Below are 24531 nucleotides of genomic sequence, written 5' to 3' on the forward strand. Positions count from 1 at the left end.
GTGATTGACACGTGAGGTCCTCGAGATTCTCACGTGATTCACATGTGATTCCCACGTGAATGAAACGTGAGTGCCACGTGATTCCATCGTGATTGACACGTGATTCCCGTGTGATTCCTACGTGATTTCCGCGTGATTCCCACGTGATTCCCACGTGATTGACACGTGATTCCCACGTGATTCCCAAATAATTGTCACGTGATTCCCACGTGAACACACGTGATTCCCACGTGATTCCCACGTGATTGACACGTGATTCCCATGTGATTCAAAATTGATTCCCACGTGATTCCAACGTGATTGAAAAGTGATTCCCAAATGATTCCCGTGTGATACGCATGTGATGCCCACGTGATTGACACGTGATTCCTACCTGATTCCCTCGTGATTGACAAGTGATTACCATATGATTCCCACGTGATTGACACGTTATTCCCACGTGATTCCTACGTGATTACCACGTGATTCCCATGTTATTACCACGTGACTCCCATGTGATTCCCACGTGATTGACGCATGATTCCCACGTGATTCCCACGTGATTCCCACGTGATTCCCACGGGATTGACACGTGATTCACACGTGATTACCACGTGATTTACACGTGATTCCCACGTGATTCCCACGTGACTCCAATGTGATTTCCACGTAATTGACATGTGATTCCCACGTGCTTGACACGTGATTCCCATATGATTCCCACGTGATTCCAAAGTGATTGACACGTGATTTCCACGTGATTCCCACGTGATTGACACGTATTTTCCAGGTGATTCCCACTTGATTCTCACATGATTGACACGTGATTGACACGTGATTCCCACGTGAATCCCACGTGATTCCCAGGTGATTGACACGTGATTCCCACCTTATTCCAACATGATTCTCACGGGATTGACATGTCATTCACACGTGATTGCCACGTGATTCCCACGTGATTGACACGTGATTCCCACGTGATTCCCACATGATTCCCAAATGATTCCCACGTGATACCCACGTGATTGACACGTGACTGCCACGTGATTCCCACTTGATTGACACGTTATTCCCACGTTATTCACACGTAATTCCATCATGATTGACACGTGATTCCCACATGATTCCCACGATATTGACATGTGATTCCAACGTGATTCCCACGTGATTACCACGTGACTCCCACGTGATTCCCTCGTGATTCCCAAATGATTCCCACGTGATGCCCACGTGATTGACACGTGATTCCCACGTTATTCACACGTAATTCCATCATGATTGACACGTGATTCCCACATGATTCCCACGATATTGACATGTGATTCCAACGTGATTCCCACGTGATTACCACGTGATTTCCATGTGATTCCCACGTGACTCCTACGGACTCCCACGTGATTGACACGTGATTCCCACGTGATTCCCACGTGATTCACACGTGATTCTCATGTGATTCCAACGTGATTGACACGTGATTTCCAAATGATTCCCACGTGATGCCCACGTGATTGACACGTCATTCCCACGTGATTCCAACTTGATTGACACGAGATTCCCACGTGATTTCCATGTGATTAAATGTGATTTCCACCTGATTCACGTGATTGACACGTGATTCCAACGTGATTCCCACGTGATTACCACGTGATTCCCATGTGATTCCCACGTGACTCCTACGGACTCCCACATGATTGACACGTGATACCCACGTGATTCCCACGTGATTCCCACGTGATTGACACGTGATTCCCTCGTGATTCCCACGTGATCCCCACGTGATTCCCATGTGATTCCCACGTAACTCCCACGTGATTCCCACGTGATTGAGGCGTGATTACCTCTTGATTCCCACATGATTTCCACGTGATTGACACGTGATTCCCACGTCATTCACACGTTATTCCATCATGGTTGACACGTGATTCCCACATTATTCCCACGATATTGACATGTGATTCAAACGTGATTCCCACGTGATTACCACGTGATTCCCATGTGATTCCCACGTGACTCCTACGGACTCCCACATGATTGACACGTGATACCCACGTGATTCCCACGTGATTCCCACGTGATTGACACGTGATTCACACGTGATTCCCACGTGATTCCCACGTGATTCCCATGTGATTCCAACGTGATTGACACGTGATTTCCAAATGATTCCCACGTGATGCCCACGTGATTGACACGTCATTCCCACGTGATTCCAACTTGATTGACACGAGATTCCCACGTGATTTCCACGTGATTAAATGTGATTTCCACCTGATTCACGTGATTGACACGTGATTCCCACGTGATTCCCACGTGATTCCCAAGTGATTGATACGTGATTCCCAAGTGATTCCCACGTGATTGACACGTGATTCCCACGTGATTCCCATGTGATTGACACGTGATTCCCACTTGATTCCCACGTGTTTCTACGTGATTGACCCATGACACCCACGTGATTCCCACGTGAATCCAACGTGATTGACACGTGATTCCCACGTGAATGACACGAGATTCTCACGTGATTCCCACGTGAATCCCACGTGATTGACATGTGATTCTCACGTGATTCCCATGTGATTCCAAAGTGATTGACACGTGATTCCCACGTGATTCCCATGTGATTCCTACGTGATTCCCACGTGATTCCCACGTGATTCCCAAGTGATTGATACGTGATTCCCAAGTGATTCCCAGGTGATTGACACGTGATTCCCACGTGATTCCCATGTGATTGACACGTGATTCCCAAGTGATTCCTACGTGTTTCCACGTGATTAAACCATGACACCCACGTGATTCCCACGTGAATCCAACGTGATTGACACGTGATTCCCACGTGAATGACACGAGATTCTCACGTGATTCCCACGTGATTCCCCCGTGATTGACACTTGATTCCCACGTGATTCTCACGTGATTCCCATGTGATTCCCAAGTGATTGACACGTGAATCCCACGTGATTCCCACGTGATTCCCACGTGGTTGACACGTGATTCCCCCATGATTCCCACGTGATTGACACATGATTCCAACGTGATTCTCCCGCGATTCCCATGTGATTTCCACGTGATTGACAAGGGATTCCCACGTGCTTCCCACGTGCTTCCCACGTGATTGACACGTGATTTCCACGTGATTGACATGTAATTGCCACGTGATTCCCACGTGATTCCCACGTGATTCCCACGTGATTCCCACGTGATTGACACCTGATTCCCACGTGATTCCCAAATGATTGTCACGTGATTCCCACGTGATTCCCACGTGATTGACACGTGATTCCCACGTAATTCCCACGTGATTCCCACGTGATTCCCACGTGATTCCCACGTGATTGGCACGAGATTCCGCCGTGATTCCCACGTGATTGACACGTGATTCCCATGTGATTCCCACATGATTGACAGGTGATTCCCACGTGATTCCCACATGATTCCCATGTGATTCCCACGTGATTGACACGTGATTCACACGTGATTCCCCCGTGATTGACACGTGATTCCAACGTGATTCCCTAATGATTTTCACGTCATTCCCACGTGATTCCCAGGTGATTCCAACGTGATTCCCACGTGATTGACAGGTGATTTCCACGTGATTCCCACGTGATTTACACGTGATTACCCCGTGATTCCCCCGTGATTGACACGTGATTCCCAAGTGATTCCATCGTGATTGACACGTGATTCCCACGTGAATGACACGTGATTTCCTTGTGATTCCCACGTGATTCCCACGTGATTTACACGTGATTACCACGTGATTCACAAATGATTGTCACGTGATTCCCACGTGATCCCACGTGATTCCCACGTGATTACCACGTGATTGACACATGATTGACACGTGATTCCCACGTGATTCCCACGTGATTTACACGTGATTCCCACTTGATTCCCACGTGATTTACACGTGATTCCCACGTGATTCCCACGTCATTCCCTCGTGATTGACACGTGATTCCCCCGTGATTTCCACGGGATTCCCACGTGATATCCACGTGACTCCCACGTGATTGACACGTGATTCCCACGTGATTCCCACGTGATTGACTCGTGATTGGCACGTGATTCCCAAGTGATTCCCACGTGTTTGATACGTGATTCCTACGTGATTGACACGTGATTCCCACATGATTCCCACGTGATTCCCACGTGATTGACACCTCATTCCCTCGTGATTCCCACGTGATTCCCACGTGATTCCCAAACGATTCCCACGTGACGCCCACGTGATTGACACGTCATTCCTTCGTGATTCCAACTTGATTGACACGATATTCCCATTTGATATCCATGAGAATTAGCCGTGATTCCCACGTGATTCACACGTGATTGACTCGTGATTCCCACGTGATTCCCACATTATTGATGCATGATTCCACGTGATTCCCACATGATTGACCCGTGATTCCCAAGTGATTGACACGTGATTCCCACTTGTTTCCCAAGTGATTCCTACGTGATTGACACCTGATTCCCACATGATTCCCACGTGATGCCCACATGATTCCCACGTGAATGACAGGTGATTACCCTGTGATTCCCAAGTGATTCCCACGTGATTGACACGTGATTCCCTCGTGATTCACACGTGATTGAGATGTGACTACCACGTGATTCCCATGTGATTCCCACGTGTTTCCCACATGAATGACACGTGATTCCTACGTGATTCCCACATGATTGACACGTAATTCCCACATGATTGTAACGTGATTACCACGTGAATCCCACGTGACTCCCATGTGATTCCCACGTGATGGACGCATGATTCCAACGTGATTCACACGTGATTCCCACGTGATTCCTAAATGATTCCCATGTGATGCCCACGTGATGCCCACGTGATTTAATGTGATTTCCACGTGATTCCCACGTGATTAATTCGTGATTGTCATGTAAATCCCACATGATTCCCACGTGATTGACACGTGATTCCCACGTGATTGACACGTGATTCCCCCGTTATTCCCACGTGATTCCCACGTGATTCCCACGTGATTGACGCATGATTCCCACGTGATTCCCATGTGATTGAAATGTGATTCCCACGTGATTCCCACGTAATTCTCACGTGATTGCCACGTGAATTACACTTGATTCCCACGTGATTATCACGTGATACCCATGTGATTCCCAAGTGATTGACACGTGTTTTCCACGTGCTTTCCACGTGATTCCCACATGATTCCCAAGTGATTGACACGTGATTCCCACGTTATTCCCACGTGATTGACACGTGTTTCCCACGAGATTCCCACGTGATTGACACGTGATTCCCACGTGATTCCCACGTAATTCCCATGTGAATGACACGTGATTCCCACGTGATTCACACGATATTCCCACCTGATTCCCACGTGATACCCACGTGATTGACACGTGATTCCCACGTGATTCCCCCGTGATTCCCACATGATTGACACGACATTCCCACGTGATTCCCACGTGATTCCTACGTGATTCCCACGTGATTCCCACGTGATTAACACGTGATTTCCAGGTGATTCCCAAATGATTGTCACGTGATTCCCACGTCATTCCCACGTGATTCCCACATGATTCCCACGTGATTGACACGTGATTCCCACGTGATTCCCACGTGATTTACATGTGATTCCTTCGTGATTCCCACGTGATTGACACGTCATTCCCACGAGATTCCCATGTGATTTCCACGTGATTTCCACGTGATTCCCACGTGATTCCCACGTGATTGACACGTTATTCCCACGTGATACCCACGTGATTCCCATATGATTCCAACGTGATTGACACGTGATTCCCAAATGATTCCCACGTGATGCCCACGCGATTGACACGTCATTCCCACGAGATTCCCATGTGATTTCCACGTGATTAAATGTGATTCCCACGTGATTCCCACGTGATTGATATGTGATTCCCAAGTGATTCCCACATGATTGACACGTGATTCCCACGTGATTCCCACGTGATTGACATGTAATTCCCACATGATTCCCACGTGATTCCCACGTGATTGATACGTGATTCCCACGTGAATGATACGTGATTCCTACGTGATTCCCAAGTGATTCCCAAGTGATTGACTCGTGATTCCTACGTGATTACCTCATGATTCCCTCGTGATTGACACGTGATTACCACTTGATTCCCACGTGATTACCACGTGATTCCCACATTATTCCAACTTGACTCCCATGTGATTCACACGAGATTGAAGCATGATTCCCACTTGATTCCCACGTGATTCCCACGTGATTGACACGTGATTCCCACGAGATTCCCTCGTGATTGACAAGTGATTCCCACGTGATTTCCACGGGATTCCCACGTGATTCCCACGTGACTCCCTCGTGTTTGAATCGTGATTCCCACGTGATTCCCACGTGAATGATACGTGATTCCCACGTGATTCCCACGTGATTCCCAAGTGATTGACTCGGGATTCCCACGAGATTCCCACGTGATTCCCACGTGATTGACGCGTGATTGACACGTGATTCCCACGTGATTCCCACGTGATTCCCACGTGATTCCCACGTGATTGACACCTGATTCCCACGTGATTCCCAAATGATTGTCACGTGATTCCCACGTGATTCCCACGTGATTGACACGTGATTCCCACGTAATTCCCACGTGATTCCCACGTGATTCCCACGTGATTGGCACGAGATTCCGCCATGATTCCCACGTGATTGACACGTGATTCCCACGTGATTCCCACATGATTGACAGGTGATTCCCACGTGATTCTCACATGATTCCCACGTGATTCCCACGTGATTGACACGTGATTCACACGTGATTCACACGTGATTCCCCCGTGATTGACACGTGATTCCCACGTCATTCCCTAATGATTTTCACGTCATTCCCACGTGATTCCCAGATGATTCCAACGTGATTCCCACATGATTGACACGTAATTCCCACATGATTCCCACGTGATTGACACGTGATTCCCACGTGATTCCCACATGATTGACACATGATTCCGACGTGATTCCCAAATGATTGTCACGTGATCCACACGTGATTCCCACGTAATTCCCACATGATTACCACGTGATTGACACGTGATTCACTCGTGATTCCCACATGATTCCCACGTGATTCCCTCGTGATTCCCAGGTGATTCACACGTGATTCCCAAGTTTTTCCCACGTGATTCCCACGTGATTGACACTTGATTCCCACGTGATTCCCACGTAATTCTCACGTGATTGCCACGTGAATTACACGTGATTCCCACGTGATTATCACGTGATACACATGTGATTCCCAAGTGATTGACACGTGTTTCCCACGTGCTTTCCACGTGATTCCCACGTGATTCCCAAGTGATTGACACGTGATTCCCACGTTATTCCCACGTGATTGACACGTGATTCCCACGAGATTCCCCCGAGATTCCCACGTGATTGACACGTGATTGATGCATGATGTCCAGTTGATTCCCACGTGATTGACACGTGATTGACACGTGATTCCCACGTGATTCACTCGTGATTGACAAGTGATTCCCACGTGATTTCCACGGGATTCCCACGTGATTCCCACGTGACTCCCTCGTGATTGACTCGTGATTCCCACGTGATTCCCACGTGATTCCCACGTGATTCCCCCGTGATTGACTCGGGATTCCCATGTGATTCCCACGTGATTCCCACATGATTGACACGTGATTGACACGTGATTCCCACGTGATTCCCACGTGATTCCCACGTGATTGACAACTGATTCCCACGTGATTCCCAAATGTTTGTCACGTGATTCCCACGTGATTCCCACGTGATTCCCACGTGATTCCCACGTGATTCCCACGTGATTCCCACGTGATTGGCACGAGATTCCGACCTGATTCCCACTTGATTCCCACCTGATTGACACGTGATTCCCACGTGATTCCCACATGATTGACACGTGATTCCCACATGATTCCCACGTGATTCCCACGTGATTGACACGTGATCCACACGTGATTCACACGTGATTCCCCCGTGATTGACACGTGATTCCCACGTGATTCCCAAGTGATTGACACGTGTTTCCCACGTGATTGACACGTGATTTCCTTGTGATTGACACGTGATTTCCTTGTGATTCCCACGTGATTCCCACGTGATTTACACGTGATTACCACGTGATTCCCCCGTGATTGACACGTGATTCCCAAGTGATTCCATCGTGATTGACACGTGATTCCCACGTGAATGCCACGTGATTTCCTTGTGATTCCCACGTGATTCCCACGTGATTTACACGTGATTACCACGTGATTCACAAATGATTGTCACGTGATTCCCACGTGATCCCACGTGATTCCCACGTGATTACCACGTGATTGACACATATTGACATGTGATTCCCACGTGATTGACACATGATTGACACGTGATTCCCACGTGATTCCCACGTGATTTACACGTGATTCCCACTTGATTCCCACGTGATTCACACGTGATTCCCTCGTGATTGACACGTGATTCCCCCGTGATTTCCACGGGATTCCCACGTGATATCCACGTGACTCCCACGTGATTGACACGTGATTCCCACGTGATTCCCACGTGATTGACTCGTGATTGGCACGTGATTCCCAAGTGATTCCCACGTGATTGATACGTGATTCCTATGTGATTGACACGTGATTCCCACATGATTCCCACGTGATTCCCATGTGATACCCATGGGATTGACACGTCATTCCCACATGATTCCCACGTGATTCCCACGTGATTGACACCTCATTCCCTCGTGATTCCCACGTGGTTCCCACGTGATTCCCAAACGATTCCCACGTGACGCCCACGTGATTGACACGTCATTCCTACGTGATTCCAACTTGATTGACACGAGATTCCCATTTGATATCCATGTGAATTAGCCGTGATTCCCACGTGATTCCCACGTGATTGACTCGTGATTCCCACGTGATTCCCAGGTGATTCCCACGTGATTCCCACGTGATTCCCACATTATTGATGCCTGATTCCACGTGATTCCCACATGATTGACCCGTGATTCCAAAGTGATTGACATGTGATTCCCACTTGTTTCCCAAGTTATTCCCACGTGATTGACACCTGATTCCCACATGATTCCTACGTGATGCCCACATGATTCCCACGTGAATGACAGGTGATTACCCTGTGATTCCCAGGTGATTCCCATGTGATTGACACGTGATTCCCTCGTGATTCACACGTGATTGAGATGTGACTACCACGTGATTCCCATGTGATTCCCACGTGTTTCCCACATGAATGACACGTGATTCCTACGTGATTCCCACATGATTGACACGTAATTCCCTCATGATTGTAACGTGATTACCACGTGAATCCCAAGTGACTCCCATGTGATTCCCACGTGATTGACGCATGATTCCAACGTGATTCACACGTGATTACCACGTGATTCCTAAATGATTCCCATGTGATGCCCACGTGATGCCCACGTGATTTAATGTGATTTCCACGTGATTCCCATGTTGTTAACTCGTGATTGTCACGTAATTCCCACATGATTCCCACGTGATTGACACGTGATTCCCACGTGATTCCCATTTGATTCCCACCTCATTGACACGTGATACCCACGTTATTCCCACTTGATTCCCACGTGATTGACACGTGATTCCCACGTGATTCCCACGTGATTCCCTCCTGATTGACACGTGATTCCCACGTTATTCCCACGTGATTCCCACGTGATTGACACGTGATTCCCACGTGATTCCCACGTGATTCCCACGTGATGGACGCATGATTCCCACGTGATTCCCATGTGATTGAAACGTGATTCCCACGTGATTCCCAGGTAATTCTCACGTGATTGCCACGTGAATTACACTTGATTCCCACGTGATTATCACGTGATACCCATGTGATTCCCAAGTGATTGACACGTGTTTTCCACGTGCTTTCCACGTGATGCCCACATGATTCCCAAGTGATTGACACGTGATTTCCACGTTATTCCCACGTGATTGACACGTGATTCCCACGAGATTCCCACATGATTGACACGTGATTCCCACGTGATTCCCACGTGATTCCCCCGTGATTGACTCGGGATTCCCACGTGATTCCCACGTGATTCCCACGTGATTCCCCCGTGATTGACTCGGGATTCCCACGTGATTCCCACGTGATTCCCACGTGATTGACACGTGATTGACACGTGATTCCCACGTGATTCCCACGTGATTCCCACGTAATTCCCACGTGATTCCCACGTAATTCCCACGTGATTCCCACGTGATTCCCAAATGATTGTCACGTGATTCCCACGTGATTCCCACGTGATTCCCACGTGATTCCCACGTAATTCCCATGTGATTCCCACGTGATTCCCACGTGATTCCCACATGATTCCCACGTGATTCCCACGTGATTGACACGTGATTCACACGTGATTCACACGTGATTCCCCCGTGATTGACACGTGATTCCCACGTGATTCCCAAGTGATTGACACGTGTTTCCCACGTGATTGACACGTGATTTCCTTGTGATTGACACGTGATTTCCTTGTGATTCCTACGTGATTCCCACGTGATTTACACGTGATTACCACGTGATTCCCCCGTGATTGACACGTGATTCCCAAGTGATTCCATCGTGATTGACACGTGATTCCCACGTGAATGACACGTGATTTCCTTGTGATTCCCACGTGATTCCCACGTGATTTACACGTGATTACCACGTGATTCACAAATGATTGTCACGTGATTCCCACGTGATCCCACGTGATTCCCACGTGATTACCACGTGATTGACACATGATTGACACGTGATTCCCACGTGATTTACACGTGATTCCCACTTGATTCCCACGTGATTGACACGTGATTCCCACGTGATTCCCACGTGATTCCCACGTGATTCCCTCGTGATTGACACGTGATTCCCCCGTGATTTCCACGGGATTCCCACGTGATATCCACGTGACTCCCACGTGATTGACACGTGATTCCCACGTGATTGACACGTGATTGGCACGTGATTCCCAAGTGATTCCCATGTGATTGATACGTGATTCCTACGTGATTGACACGTGATTCCCACATGATTCCCACGTGATTCCCACGTGATTGACACCTCATTCCCTCGTGATTCCCATGTGATTCCCACGTGATTCCCAAACGATTCCCACGTGACGCCCACGTGATTGACACGTCATTCCTACGTGATTCCAACTTGATTGACACGAGATTCCCATTTGATATCCATGTGAATTAGCCGTGATTCCCACGTGATTCCCACGTGATTGACTCGTGATTCCCACGTGATTCCCACGTGATTCCCACGTGATTCCCACGTGATTCCACATTATTGATGCATGATTCCACGTGATTCCCACATGATTGTCCCGTGATTCCCAAGTGATTGACACGTGATTCCCACTTGTTTCCCAAGTGTTTCCCACGTGATTGACACCTGATTCCCACATGATTCCCACGTGATGCCCACATGATTCCCACGTGAATGACAGGTGATTACCCTGTGATTCTCAAGTAATTCCCACATGATTGACACGTGATTCCCTCGTGATTCACACGTGATTGAGATGTGACTACCACGTGATTCCCATGTGATTCCCACGTGTTTCCCACATGATTGACACGTGATTCCCACGTTATTCCCACGTGATTGACACGTGATTCCCACGAGATTCCCCCGAGATTCCCACGTGATTGACACGTGATTGATGCATGATGTCCAGTTGATTCCCACGTGATTGACACGTGATTGACACGTGATTCCCACGTGATTCACTCGTGATTGACAAGTGATTCCCACGTGATTTCCACGGGATTCCCACGTGATTCCCACGTGACTCCCTCGTGATTGACTCGTGATTCCCACGTGATTCCCACGTGATTCCCCCGTGATTGACTCGGGATTCCCATGTGATTCCCACGTGATTCCCACATGATTGACACGTGATTGACACGTGATTCCCACGTGATTCCCACGTGATTCCCACGTGATTGACAACTGATTCCCACGTGATTCCCAAATGTTTGTCACGTGATTCCCACGTGATTCCCACGTGATTCCCACGTGATTCCCACGTGATTCCCACGTGATTGGCACGAGATTCCGACCTGATTCCCACTTGATTCCCACCTGATTGACACGTGATTCCCACGTGATTCCCACATGATTGACACGTGATTCCCACATGATTCCCACGTGATTCCCACGTGATTGACACGTGATCCACACGTGATTCACACGTGATTCCCCCGTGATTGACACGTGATTCCCACGTGATTCCCAAGTGATTGACACGTGTTTCCCACGTGATTGACACGTGATTTCCTTGTGATTGACACGTGATTTCCTTGTGATTCCCACGTGATTTACACGTGATTACCACGTGATTCCCCCGTGATTGACACGTGATTCCCAAGTGATTCCATCGTGATTGACACGTGATTCCCATGTGAATGCCACGTGATTTCCTTGTGATTCCCACGTGATTCCCACGTGATTTACACGTGATTACCACGTGATTCACAAATGATTGTCACGTGATTCCCACGTGATCCCACGTGATTCCCACGTGATTACCACGTGATTGACACATATTGACACGTGATTCCCACGTGATTGACACATGATTGACACGTGATTCCCACGTGATTCCCACGTGATTTACACGTGATTCCCACTTGATTCCCACGTGATTCACACGTGATTCCCTCGTGATTGACATGTGATTCCCCCGTGATTTCCACGGGATTCCCACGTGATATCCACGTGACTCCCACGTGATTGACACGTGATTCCCACGTGATTCCCACGTGATTGACTCGTGATTGGCACGTGATTCCCAAGTGATTCCCACGTGATTGATACGTGATTCCTATGTGATTGACACGTGATTCCCTCATGATTCCCACGTGATTCCCATGTGATACCCATGGGATTGACACGTCATTCCCACATGATTCCCACGTGATTCCCACGTGATTGACACCTCATTCCCTCGTGATTCCCACGTGGTTCCCACGTGATTCCCAAACGATTCCCACGTGACGCCCACGTGATTGACACGTCATTCCTACGTGATTCCAACTTGATTGACACGAGATTCCCATTTGATATCCATGTGAATTAGCCGTGATTCCCACGTGATTCCCACGTGATTGACTCGTGATTCCCACGTGATTCCCACGTGATTCCCACGTGATTCCCACGTGATTCCACATTATTGATGCATGATTCCACGTGATTCCCACATGATTGTCCCGTGATTCCCAAGTGATTGACACGTGATTCCCACTTGTTTCCCAAGTGATTCCCACGTGATTGACACCTGATTCCCACATGATTCCCACGTGATGCCCACATGATTCCCACGTGAATGACAGGTGATTACCCTGTGATTCTCAAGTAATTCCCACATGATTGACACGTGATTCCCTCGTGATTCACACGTGATTGAGATGTGACTACCACGTGATTCCCATGTGATTCCCACGTGTTTCCCACATGATTGACACGTGATTCCCACGTTATTCCCACGTGATTGACACGTGATTCCCACGAGATTCCCCCGAGATTCCCACGTGATTGACACCTGATTCCCACATGATTCCTACGTGATGGCCACATGATTCCCACGTGAATGACAGGTGATTACCCTGTGATTCCCAGGTGATTCCCATGTGATTGACACGTGATTCCCTCGTGATTCACACGTGATTGAGATGTGACTACCACGTGATTCCCATGTGATTCCCACGTGTTTCCCACATGAATGACACGTGATTCCTACATGATTCCCACATGATTGACACGTAATTCCCTCATGATTGTAACGTGATTACCACGTGAATCCCACGTGACTCCCATGTGATTCCCACGTGATTGACGCATGATTCCAACGTGATTCACACGTGATTACCACGTGATTCCTAAATGATTCCCATGTGATGCCCACGTGATGCCCACGTGATTTAATGTGATTTCCACGTGATTCCCATGTTGTTAACTCGTGATTGTCACGTAATTCCCACATGATTCCCACGTGATTGACACGTGATTCCCACGTGATTCCCATTTGATTCCCACCTCATTGACACGTGATACCCACGTTATTCCCACTTGATTCCCACGTGATTGACACGTGATTCCCACGTGATTCCCACGTGATTCCCTCCTGATTGACACGTGATTCCCACGTTATTCCCACGTGATTCCCACGTGATTGACACGTGATTCCCACGTGATTCCCACGTGATTCCCACGTGATGGACGCATGATTCCCACGTGATTCCCATGTGATTGAAACGTGATTCCCACGTGATTCCCACGTAATTCTCACGTGATTGCCACGTGAATTACACTTGATTCCCACGTGATTATCACGTGATACCCATGTGATTCCCAAGTGATTGACACGTGTTTTCCACGTGCTTTCCACGTGATGCCCACATGATTCCCAAGTGATTGACACGTGATTTCCACGTTATTCCCACGTGATTGACACGTGATTCCCACGAGATTCCCACATGATTGACACGTGATTCCCACGTGATTCCCACGTGATTCCACCGTGATTGACTCGGGATTCCCACGTGATTCCCACGTGATTCCCACGTGATTCCCCCGTGATTGACTCGGGATTCCCACGTGATTCCCACGTGATTCCCACGTGATTGACACGTGATTGACACGTGATTCCCACGTGATTCCCACGTGATTCCCACGTAACTCCCACGTGATTCCCACGTAATTCCCACGTGATTCCCACGTGATTCCCAAATGATTGTCACGTGATTCCCAAGTGATTCCCACGTGATTCCCACGTGATTCCCACGTAATTCCCATGTGATTCCCACGTGATTCCCACGTGATTCCCACATGATTCCCACGTGATTCCCACGTGATTGACACGTGATTCACACGTGATTTACACGTGATTCCCCCGTGATTGACACGTGATTCCCACGTGATTCCCAAGTGATTGACACGTGTTTCCCACGTGATTGACACGTGATTTCCTTGTGATTGACACGTGATTTCCTTGTGATTCCTACGTGATTCCCACGTGATTTACACGTGATTACCACGTGATTCCCCCGTGATTGACACGTGATTCCCAAGTGATTCCATCGTGATTGACACGTGATTCCCACGTGAATGACACGTGATTTCCTTGTGATTCCCACGTGATTCCCACGTGATTTACACGTGATTACCACGTGATTCACAAATGATTGTCACGTGATTCCCACGTGATCCCACGTGATTCCCACGTGATTACCACGTGATTGACACATGATTGACACGTGATTCCCACGTGATTTACACGTGATTCCCACTTGATTCCCACGTGATTGACACGTGATTCCCACGTGATTCCCACGTGATTCCCACGTGATTCCCTCGTGATTGACACGTGATTCCCCCGTGATTTCCACGGGATTCCCACGTGATATCCACGTGACTCCCACGTGATTGACACGTGATTCCCACGTGATTGACACGTGATTGGCACGTGATTCCCAAGTGATTCCCATGTGATTGATACGTGATTCCTACGTGATTGACACGTGATTCCCACATGATTCCCACGTGATTCCCACGTGATTGACACCTCATTCCCTCGTGATTCCCATGTGATTCCCACGTGATTCCCAAACGATTCCCACGTGACGCCCACGTGATTGACACGTCATTCCTACGTGATTCCAACTTGATTGACACGAGATTCCCATTTGATATCCATGTGAATTAGCCGTGATTCCCACGTGATTCCCACGTGATTGACTCGTGATTCCCACGTGATTCCCACGTGATTCCCACGTGATTCCCACGTGATTCCACATTATTGATGCATGATTCCACGTGATTCCCACATGATTGTCCCGTGATTCCCAAGTGATTGACACGTGATTCCCACTTGTTTCCCAAGTGATTCCCACGTGATTGACACCTGATTCCCACATGATTCCCACGTGATGCCCACATGATTCCCACGTGAATGACAGGTGATTACCCTGTGATTCCCAAGTAATTCCCACATGATTGACACGTGATTCCCTCGTGATTCACACGTGATTGAGATGTGACTACCACGTGATTCCCATGTGATTCCCACGTGTTTCCCACATGAATGACACGTGATTCCTACGTGATTCCCACATGATTGACACGTAATTCCCACATGATTGTAACGTGATTACCACGTGAATCCCACGTGACTCCCATGTGATTCCCACGTGATTGACGCATGATTCCAACGTGATTCACACGTGATTCCCACGTGATTCCTAAATGATTCCCATGTGATGCCCACGTGATGCCCACGTGATTTAATGTGATTTCCACGTGATTCCCACGTGATTAACTCGTGATTGTCACGTAATTCCCACATGATTCCCACGTGATTGACACGTGATTCCCACGTGATTCCCATTTGATTCCCACCTCATTGACACGTGATACCCACGTTATTCCCACTTGATTCCCACGTGATTGACACGTGATTCCCACGTGATTCCCACGTGATTCCCTCCTGATTGACACGTGATTCCCACGTTATTCCCACGTGATTCCCACGTGATTAACACGTGATTCCCACGTGATTCCCACGTGATTCCCTCCTGATTGACACGTGATTCCCACATTATTCCCACGTGATTCCCACGTGATTGACACGTGATTCCCACATGATTCCCAAGTGATTGACTGGTGATTCCCAAGTTATTCCCACGTGATTGACACGTGATTCCCACGAGATTCCCACGTGATTGACACGTGATTCCCACGTGATTCCCACGTGATTCCCCCGTGATTGACTCGGGATTCCCACGTGATTCCCACGTGATTCCCACGTGATTCCCCCGTGATTGACTCGGGATTCCCACGTGATTCCCACGTGATTCCCACGTGATTCCCACGTGATTGACACGTGATTCCCACGTGATTCCCACGTGATTCCCACGTGATTGACACCTGATTCCCACGTGATTCCCAAATGATTGTCACGTGATTCCCACGTGATTCCCACGTGATTCCCACGTGATTGACACGTGATTCCCACGTAATTCCCACGTGATTTCCACGTGATTCCCACGTGATTCCCACGTGATTCCCACGTGATTGGCACGAGATTCCGACGTGATTCCCACGTGATTCCCACGTGATTGACACGTGATTCCCACGTGATTCCCACATGATTGACACGTGATTCCCACGTGATTCCCACATGATTCCCACGTGATTCCCACGTGATTGACACGTGATTCACACGTGATTCACACGTGAATCCCCCGTGATTGACACGTGATTTCCACGTGATTCCCAAGTGATTGACACGTGTTTCCCACGTGATTGACACGTGATTTCCTTGTGATTGACACGTGATTTCCTTGTGATTCCCACGTGATTTACACGTGATTACCACGTGATTCCCCCGTGATTGACACGTGATTCCCAAGTGATTCCATCGTGATTGACACGTGATTCCCACGTGAATGACACGTGATTTCCTTGTGATTCCCACGTGATTCCCACGTGATTTACACGTGATTACCACGTGATTCACAAATGATTGTCACGTGATTCCCACGTGATCCCACGTGATTCCCACGTGATTACCACGTGATTGACACATGATTGACACGTGATTCCCACGTGATTCCCACGTGATTTACACGTGATTCCCACTTGATTCCCACGTGATTTACACGTGATTCCCACGTGATTCCCACGTCATTCCCACGTGATTGACACCTGATTCCCACGTGATTCCCAACTGATTGTCACGTGATTCCCACGTGATTCCCACGTGATTGACACGTGATTCCCACGTAATTCCCACGTGATTCCCACGTGATTGGCACGAGATTCCGCCGTGATTCCCACGTGATTGACTCGTGATTCCCACGTGATTCCCACATAATTGACAGGTGATTCCCACGTGATTCCCACATGATTCCCACGTGATTCCCACGTGATTCACACGTGATTCACACGTGAATCACACGTGATTCCCCCGTGATTGACACGTGATTCCCACGTGATTCCCTAATGATTTTCACGTCATTCCCACGTGATTCCCAGATGATTCCAACGTGATTCCCACGTGATTGACACGTGATTCCCACGTGATTCCCACGTGATTCCCACGTGATTGACACGTGATTCAAATGTGATTCCCACGTGAGTCCCAAGTGTTTGCCACGTGATTTCCACGTGATTAACACGTGATTCCCACGTGATTCCCACGTGACTCCCTCGTGATTTCCACGTGATTGACACATGAATCCCACGTGATTCCCACGTGATTGAGGCGTGATTACCACGTGATTGACACGTGATTCCCAGGTGATTGACACGTGATTCCCACGTGATTCCCACATGACTCCGACGTGATTCCCACGTGATTGACATGTGATTAGGACGTGATTCCTACGTCATTGACACGTGATTCCCACGTGATTAACACGTGACTCCAAAGTGATTCCCACGTGATTGACATGTGATTAGGACGTGATTCCTACGTGATTGACACGTGATTCCTACGTGATTCCCACGTGATACCCACGTGATTGACACGTGAGGCCCACGAGATTCTCACGTGATTCACACGTGATTCCCACGTGATTGACATGTGATTCCCAAGTGATTCCATCGTGATTGACACGTGATTCCCATGTGATTCCCACGTGATTGACACGTGATTCCCACGTGATTGACACGTGATTTCCTCGTGATTCCCACGTGATTCCCACGTGATTTACACGTGATTACCACGTGATTCCCAAATGATTGTCACGTGATTCCCACGTGATCCCACGTGATTCCCGTGATTCCCACGTGATTGACACGTGTTTCCCACGTGATTGACACGATATTCCCACGTGATTCCCTCGTGATTGACAAGTGATTCACACGTGATTCCCACGTGATTGACACGTGATTCACACGTGATTCCCACGTGATTGACACGTGATTCCCACCTGATTCCCACGTGATTCCCACGTGATTGACACGTGTTTCCCACGTGATTGACACGTGATTCCCACGTGATTCCCTCGTGATTGACACGTGATTCCCCCGTGATTTCCACGGGATTCCCACGTGATATCCACGTGACTCCCACGTGATTGACACGTGATTCCCACGTGATTCCCACGTGATTGACACGTGATTCCTACGTGATTGACACGTGATACCCACATGATTCCCACGTGATTCCCACGTGATACGGATGGGATTGACACGTGATTACCCCGTGATTCCCACGTGATTCCCACGTGATTGACACTTCATTTCCACGTGATTTCACGTGATTCCAACGTGATTAACAAACGATTCCCACGTTATGCCCACGTGATTGACATGTCATTCCCACGTGATTCCAACTTGATTGACACGAGATTCCCATTTGATATCCACGTGAATTAGACGTGATTCCCACGTGATTCCCACGTGATTGACTCGTGATTCCCACGTGATTCCCATGTGATTCCCACGTGATTCCCACCTGATTCCCACGTGATTCCCACATTATTGATGCATGATTCCACGTGATTCCCACATGATTGACACGTGATTCCCATGTGATTCCCACGTGACTCACACGTGATTCCCAAGTGATTGACACGTGTTTCCCACTTGTTTCCCTTGTGATTCCCACGTGATTGACACCTGATTCCCACATGATTCCTACGTGATGCCCACGTGATTCCCACGTGAATGACATGTGATTCCCACGTGATTCCCATGTGATTCCCACGTTATTCCCACCTGAATGACACGTGATTCCTACGTGATTCCCACGTGATTGACACGTAATTCCCACATGATTGCCACGTGATTACCACGTGAATCCCACGTGACTCCCATGTGATTCCCACGTGATTGACGCATGATTCCCACGTGATTCCCACGTGATTCCTACGAGATTCCCCCGTGATTCCCATGGGATTGACACGTGATTCCCACGTGATTCCCACGTGATTGATACGTGATTCCCTCGTGACTCCCACGTGACTCCAACGAGACTCCCACGTAATTGACATGTGATTCCCACGTGATTGACACGTGATTCCCACGTGATTCCCACGTGACTCCAACGTGACTCCCACGTAATTGACATGTGATTCCCACGTGATTCCAACGTGATAGACACGTGATGCCCACGTGATTCCCACGTGATTGACACGTGATTTCCACGTGATTCCCACTTGATTCTCACATGATTGACACGTCATTAACACGTGATTCCCACGTGAATCCCACGTGATTCCCACGTGATTCCCACGTGATTGACACGTGATTCCCACCTTATTCCCACGTGATTCCCACGTGATTGACACGTGATTCCCACATGACTCCCACGTGATGGACACGTGATACCCACGTGATTCCCACGTGATTCCCACGTGATTCTACTTGACTCCCACTTGATTCCCACGTGATTGACGCATGATTCCCACGTGATTCCCACGTGATTGACACGTGATTCCCAGGTGATTGACACGTGATTCCCACGTGATTCCCACGTGCTTCCCACATGATTGACACGTGATTCCCATGTGATGCTCACATGATTCCCACGTGATTGACACGTGATTCCCACGTGATTATCACGTGATTCCCATGTGATTCCCAAGTGATTGACACGTGATTTGCACATGCTTCCCACGTGATTCCTAATTGACTCCCACGTGATTCCCACGTGACTCCCATGTGATTCCCACGTGATAGACGCATGATTCCCACGTGATTCCCACCTGATTCCTACGTGATTCCCACGTGATTCCCACGGGATTGACACGTGATTCCCACGTGATTCCCACGTGATTGACAAGTGATTCCCACGTGATTCCCACGTGACTCCAACGTGATTCCCACGTTATTGACACGTGATTCCCACCTTATTCCCACGTGATTCCCACGGGATTGCCATGTCATTCCCAAGTGATTGCCATGTGATTCCCACGTGATTGACACGTGATTCCCACGTGATTCCACCGTGATTCCCACGTGATTCCCAAATGATTCCCACGTGATGCCCTCGTGATGCTCACGTGATTGACACGTGATTCCCTCATGATTCCCACGTGATTGACACGTGATTCCCAAGTTTTTTCCACGTGATTCCCACGTGATTGACACGTGATTCCGACGTGATTCCCAAATGATTTTCACGTGATCCACACGTGATTCCAACGTAATTCCCACATGATTCCCACGTGATTGACACGTGATTCCCTCTTGATTCCCACATGATTCCCACGTGATTCCCTCGTGATTCCCACGTGATTGACACGTGATTCCCAAGTTTTTTCCAGGTGATTCACACGTGATTGATACTTGATTCCCACGTGATTCCCACGTAATTCTCACGTGATTGCCACATGAATTACACGTGATTCCCACGTGATTATCACGTGATACACATGTGATTCCCAAGTGATTGACACGTGTTTCCCACGTGCTTTCCACGTGATTCCCACGTGATTCCCAAGTGATTGAAACGTGATTCCCACGTTATTCCCACGTGATTGACACGTGATTGGCACGAGATTCCGCCGTGATTCCCACGTGATTGACTCGTGATTCCCACGTGATTCCCACATAATTGACAGGTGATTCCCACGTGATTCCCACATGATTCCCACGTGATTCCCACGTGATTCACACGTGATTCACACGTGAATCACACGTGATTCCCCCGTGATTGACACGTGATTCCCACGTGATTCCCTAATGATTTTCACGTCATTCCCACGTGATTCCCAGATGATTCCAACGTGATTCCCACGTGATTGACACGTGATTCCCACGTGATTCCCACGTGATTCCCACGTGATTGACACGTGATTCAAATGTGATTCCCACGTGAGTCCCAAGTGTTTGCCACGTGATTTCCACGTGATTAACACGTGATTCCCACGTGATTCCCACGTGACTCCCTCGTGATTTCCACGTGATTGACACATGAATCCCACGTGATTCCCACGTGATTGAGGCGTGATTACCACGTGATTGACACGTGATTCCCAGGTGATTGACACGTGATTCCCACGTGATTCCCACATGACTCCGACGTGATTCCCACGTGATTGACATGTGATTAGGACGTTATTCCTACGTCATTGACACGTGATTCCCACGTGATTAACACGTGACTCCAAAGTGATTCCCACGTGATTGACATGTGATTAGGACGTGATTCCTACGTGATTGACACGTGATTCCTACGTGATTCCCACGTGATACCCACGTGATTGACACGTGAGGCCCACGAGATTCTCACGTGATTCACACGTGATTCCCACGTGATTGACATGTGATTCCCAAGTGATTCCATCGTGATTGACACGTGATTCCCATGTGATTCCCACGTGATTGACACGTGATTCCCACGTGATTGACACGTGATTTCCTCGTGATTCCCACGTGATTCCCACGTGATTTACACGTGATTACCACGTGATTCCCAAATGATTGTCACGTGATTCCCACGTGATCCCACGTGATTCCCGTGATTCCCACGTGATTGACACGTGTTTCCCACGTGATTGACACGATATTCCCACGTGATTCCCTCGTGATTGACAAGTGATTCACACGTGATTCCCACGTGATTGACACGTGATTCACACGTGATTCCCACGTGATTGACACGTGATTCCCACCTGATTCCCACGTGATTCCCACGTGATTGACACGTGTTTCCCACGTGATTGACACGTGATTCCCACGTGATTCCCTCGTGATTGACACGTGATTCCCCCGTGATTTCCACGGGATTCCCACGTGATATCCACGTGACTCCCACGTGATTGACACGTGATTCCCACGTGATTCCCACGTGATTGACACGTGATTCCTACGTGATTGACACGTGATACCCACATGATTCCCACGTGATTCCCACGTGATACGGATGGGATTGACACGTGATTACCCCGTGATTCCCACGTGATTCCCACGTGATTGACACTTCATTTCCACGTGATTTCACGTGATTCCAACGTGATTAACAAACGATTCCCACGTTATGCCCACGTGATTGACATGTCATTCCCACGTGATTCCAACTTGATTGACACGAGATTCCCATTTGATATCCACGTGAATTAGACGTGATTCCCACGTGATTCCCACGTGATTGACTCGTGATTCCCACGTGATTCCCATGTGATTCCCACGTGATTCCCACCTGATTCCCACGTGATTCCCACATTATTGATGCATGATTCCACGTGATTCCCACATGATTGACACGTGATTCCCATGTGATTCCCACGTGACTCACACGTGATTCCCAAGTGATTGACACGTGTTTCCCACTTGTTTCCCTTGTGATTCCCACGTGATTGACACCTGATTCCCACATGATTCCTACGTGATGCCCACGTGATTCCCACGTGAATGACATGTGATTCCCACGTGATTCCCATGTGATTCCCACGTTATTCCCACCTGAATGACACGTGATTCCTACGTGATTCCCACGTGATTGACACGTAATTCCCACATGATTGCCACGTGATTACCACGTGAATCCCACGTGACTCCCATGTGATTCCCACGTGATTGACGCATGATTCCCACGTGATTCCCACGTGATTCCTACGAGATTCCCCCGTGATTCCCATGGGATTGACACGTGATTCCCACGTGATTCCCACGTGATTGATACGTGATTCCCTCGTGACTCCCACGTGACTCCAACGAGACTCCCACGTAATTGACATGTGATTCCCACGTGATTGACACGTGATTCCCACGTGATTCCCACGTGACTCCAACGTGACTCCCACGTAATTGACATGTGATTCCCACGTGATTCCAACGTGATAGACACGTGATGCCCACGTGATTCCCACGTGATTGACACGTGATTTCCACGTGATTCCCACTTGATTCTCACATGATTGACACGTCATTAACACGTGATTCCCACGTGAATCCCACGTGATTCCCACGTGATTCCCACGTGATTGACACGTGATTCCCACCTTATTCCCACGTGATTCCCACGTGATTGACACGTGATTCCCACATGACTCCCACGTGATGGACACGTGATACCCACGTGATTCCCACGTGATTCCCACGTGATTCTACTTGACTCCCACTTGATTCCCACGTGATTGACGCATGATTCCCACGTGATTCCCACGTGATTGACACGTGATTCCCAGGTGATTGACACGTGATTCCCACGTGATTCCCACGTGCTTCCCACATGATTGACACGTGATTCCCATGTGATGCTCACATGATTCCCACGTGATTGACACGTGATTCCCACGTGATTATCACGTGATTCCCATGTGATTCCCAAGTGATTGACACGTGATTTGCACATGCTTCCCACGTGATTCCTAATTGACTCCCACGTGATTCCCACGTGACTCCCATGTGATTCCCACGTGATAGACGCATGATTCCCACGTGATTCCCACCTGATTCCTACGTGATTCCCACGTGATTCCCACGGGATTGACACGTGATTCCCACGTGATTCCCACGTGATTGACAAGTGATTCCCACGTGATTCCCACGT

Source organism: Muntiacus reevesi, unplaced genomic scaffold, assembly GCF_963930625.1.
Source record: "Muntiacus reevesi unplaced genomic scaffold, mMunRee1.1 SCAFFOLD_31, whole genome shotgun sequence".
In the NCBI taxonomy this organism is placed as follows: Eukaryota; Metazoa; Chordata; class Mammalia; order Artiodactyla; family Cervidae; genus Muntiacus; species Muntiacus reevesi.